We start from the raw sequence: 4,413 nt of genomic DNA, 5'->3' as shown, positions 1-4,413 counted from the left end.
AAATGATGAATTGTAAAAATGTTTTAACTATTTAGATATATTTAATGGGATATGTATATTTTTTGAATTGAAATGAATTACAGTTGAAAGTGATGTGAATTATAGATAGTGGATGATTAACAGGAATTAATTAAAGGTATATTATTTATAAAAAATATATATATATTTTATTTACGGCAAGCTTGAAATACCGTAAATAAGTGAAAATCCTCCTTAAATAACTTTTCTACGGCATATATGGCAAGTCGTGAGAATGATTTATATTATTTACGGGTACTTAAAATTTGCCGTAGAAAAGTTTTCTACGGCATGATTTAATGCCTCGTGAGATTATTTACGGATAGTTAAAATTCGCCTTAGAAAACTTTTCTACGATATACTTTTGTACTTCGTCAGATTATTTACGGGTAGTTATAGTTTGCCGTAAAAAACTTTTCTACTGCATTCATGATTTTCTCGTGAGATTATTTACGGGTAGTTATACTTCACCGTAAAAAACTTTTCTACGACAAGCAATGGTGTCTCTTGAGTTTTCTATGGGTAGTTACAATTCGCCGTAGAAACCTTTTCTACGGCATGCCTCGGCACCTCGTAGGTTAATTAAATAAAATTTAATATATATAAACGAAATTATTTTCTACGGCGAATATATTGTTTTTTTGCGAGGTAGATTTTTTCCCGTAAAAAAAATTGAGTATTTACGGAACCCTCATACACGAGTGCCTAGAATGCGCCGTGAATAGGTTTTCACGGGGTTTTTGGCCCCTCGTAGAAGCCCTTTTTTCTTATAGTGAATAACTATTTATAAAGTACTACCACATAAAGATGTCTATCTAAAGAAAGACAGTAATATAATGATACATGGAAGGTAGTACTCATTTGTATAGTGTAATTTTCGCGATGATTTTATACACTGAAATTCTATAGATAATTTTTTTTTTTTAGTTCTTAAACCCATAAAGGTAATGAATGTGTTAATATTGGGCAAGTGGGAGAATGTTGGACACGTTTATTCATTAAACCTGCTGTGACCTATATTCTCATACTATTCTAACCACTTATACTGACACAACGTTACTGGGAAGTTATAACAACATGGTTTTTGGAAAGTTACGGTGGTTTAATAATAACTGTCATTTTGAATCAAAATAGAAAAGAGGGCTTGTATGATGGATTACTTGCTTCTCGATTTTATTTTTTATAGAATCCTACAGAGATCCCATGTCTAACAAGCACAGTCTGTGTTGTCTCCATCAAGTACACACATCAAGACTTGTATAGGGGTGAACGTTATTAGGATTTCTCACTTTGTTTTGTAAGCATTAAATAATCTGATTTCATGGAGGTAATGCGATCTCTTTGGACTTGATGGTTTCTTTCATATATATATATATATATATATATATATATATATATGTTTATGGACACTTCCTTTAAACTTCATTTGTTAGTGGACAATACTTGCATCCAACCCTGGTTGGATGAAGTTTGTCCAACCTGGGTACGTGGTCCAATCAGGGCACGCATGTTCATAATAAATATAAAATTAAACTGGGCATTGCCCATCTATTTTCGGATAAAATCCATTTATGTAAGATTCTTTCCTTTCTCTCTACAAGCATCTTCCTCCACCACGTCGTCCCAATTCCTCACAATCCCAGTCCTCCACCTTGGCGTCCGATACGGCGTCTAAGATCTCCTGCAACCCCAAGATCCGATCGTCGCCTCTGATGGCTGCCACCGTTTCCTGCTACTGGAGGAGCCGTTCCAAGCGGTTGGCTTCCGAATTGACGGCTGAGATCTTCTTCACGAGTGTGCGGACTATGTAGGAGCGGTAGGTGGACGGTATCTTCACGGCGTTGGAGAGAATGGAGGATTTGCAGCCAGTGGATTAGATAGAAACAATTTGTGAAGGGTCTGGATCTGAGCCTGTATTGCAATAACCGGAGAAGAAGAGGCGCGTGAGCGCTTGAAAACGCGTTAGATCAACTCGCATGAGCGCGTGACGGCGAGTGGTCGGAGAAGTTGAGTCCGGCGATGGTAATCTGTGCTCGAAGTTCAGTCGAATTGGTGGCAATAGTGACCTGCGAATACGTCTCTCTCTAGATTAGGGACTGCTATTTGGGTAAGGCATTCTACGAAGAGGAGGTCAAAAGGCTTTGCTTGGCATTCGAACAACAGGTTTGTGATTTAGAGAATGAGGTGTTGAAATCGCTTTTTGCTCTGTTGGAAGTAACATGCTTCCTAGAAAAATCTGAAACAATTTGTATTCTAAGTCAATTCGCTATCCATCCTTTAGCTGACAATGGAACATATGTTTTCCTTCCTGAGCTGCAGTTCCATTATGGCGTATTCTTTGCGTACATGAGGTTAAGGGAGCAGGAGATTAGGAACCTGATGTGGATATCTGAATGTGTTGCTCCAATATGTGCAACTTTAATTTTTTTCTCTCTCAAATAAGTGTAATTATGATGAATTTGTTATCTGGAAGAATGATTCCGTATGTGTTCTCAGATTCATCTGTGTACTTACACGTTTTATATTATTTATTTATAAATTGTGATGTATATAGAGGTTGGTGAGAGTTGTCTTTTACTCATGTAGTAGACTAATGAGCAATCGCTACAGATTTTACGAGAGAGAGCAAAGGGAGTGTCGGGTCAGACCCATTTAAGTTACCCAAGTTAAATGTAATAGTGTTTATGGACACGTGTCATGTCCTGATTGGGCCACGTATCCAAATTGGACAAACTTCATCCAACCGGGTTAGATGCATGTATTGTCCTTTGTTAATTAGGTTTATGAATAATAATTCTTACACCTAATACCAGGAGTCTACGTTTTTTTTTTTTTTCCTTATTCATTGGATTTATTGAATATATAAGATCAACATGTTGGTCTTATCCAATGCATTAATTAAATAAATATTGTTAGACTCTTCGGTTAGACAAGAAAAGAAAAAAAGTTGATAAGAATGAATGAGCTGTCCAATGAGCAACATGAAATGATTGCAGAAACTAGCAAACAAATTAATGATTCGCTATACTATATATGCAATTTTGATAACTCTTTTGTGATTGAATGATCAATCCAATGAAGTGATGATCGAACTACTACCATTATACCGAGCAAATGCTAATTGTAAGAATACAATACAATGTAGTTTAGTCCCACACGTCTGTAATAATACGTATACCATATGTGGTTCTTATATTCGCTCTAACATAATACTTCACGTTAATCTCTTCACTCTATGTCTTCATGTTTGTGTGTGTATATATTATATATAAATAAATTAGTATATATCAATAACGAGCTAGTGTATATATGGTCTGTTCTGTGCCCAAAAGACTATCGCCATTTATATTTGAAAAATGATAATTATTAAATTGATCATTTTTGTGCATTTAATGGGCTCGAACACCCATCCTTTCCAGCGGAAGAGCCCATCGGTAACTGCATTATGATTATAAGTGACCAAATAGTTAGTTAATAGTTTTTGGTCTTTTGGCCCATGATCCATACAAAGTTTTGGGCTTTGAAAAATTTGAAGTATGCACAAAACATCTATTCCTATTTCATGGGGGCAACCTATCCTATACGGCGGGAACAGCGGGCTTGGCTTATGGGCTTACCTAGATGAGGTTGCTCTTGGTTGGCATGGGTTCCTACTTCCAACACACAATTCTGTTGTAGTTGGGCCTTGCAGTAATGCAGCCCTTACAAATCATGGTGGATCATTTTTTTTAGGCCACTATTAATTATATTGATTGGTTCACTGTGACTCTACCAACATGCCAGCTACTGAATTACACGCTTTAGTTAGCATTTACTTATTAATCTAATTAATTGTGACCCAATTGAGATGGAGAGGATGATAGGTGTTAGCAATTCTTGCCCAATGTCAGAGCTGGTTAGGAAGGATCTTGGAGTTATAAAGGCATTGGCACTACCTTCATGTGCAGTCTCGCTTCCATTCAACAACTTAAGTTTTTGTGGTGCATGTGGTTGGTACTGTATGGCATGTTAGTGAGTTGTATGCTCTGTCTTTGATCCAATGGCCAATGTGACGGTGTGATGGTAGTCCGAACACAATAAGGGTATTGTGACGACTTATGTAGATAAGTGTAAATTTTACATCGTTTGAGTGAGTAACGAATTGTATAATCTTATATCTCCCGATATAAGAGAAATGTAAAGTGTTTATACCTGGTAATACTTCAAATGATCAAAAAGCCTTTTAAATAAAATTTAAAAACAAAACCGTACGAGGTTGATTTCACAGCAAACAATATCATACAGCACTGTTGGTGTAAATACTGTGGTGTGTATATATATATATATATATTTTTTGTTTTTTTGTTTTTTTATGACTGTCTCAAATAGATATGGTAGTACGTGTTTATGGAAGGT

At 36.1% G+C, this 4,413-nt stretch overlaps 1 long non-coding RNA gene across 1 annotated transcript; it reads left to right on the top strand.

The window, feature by feature from the left end:
- Positions 1–1,466: 1,466 nt before the first annotated feature.
- Positions 1,467–2,517, top strand: LOC132277275 (uncharacterized). Its single transcript, XR_009471005.1, has 2 exons — positions 1,467–2,181; positions 2,338–2,517. It is a non-coding gene; the product is annotated as an uncharacterized LOC132277275 (long non-coding RNA).
- Positions 2,518–4,413: the final 1,896 nt, after the last annotated feature.

The sequence above is a fragment of the Cornus florida genome, unplaced genomic scaffold, assembly GCF_030987335.1.
Source record: "Cornus florida cultivar Cherokee Brave unplaced genomic scaffold, ASM3098733v1 CherokeeBrave_3.0.0_Hap2_Chr10, whole genome shotgun sequence".
NCBI lineage: Eukaryota > Viridiplantae > Streptophyta > Magnoliopsida > Cornales > Cornaceae > Cornus > Cornus florida.
This window is presented reverse-complemented; position numbering and strand designations above follow the sequence as displayed.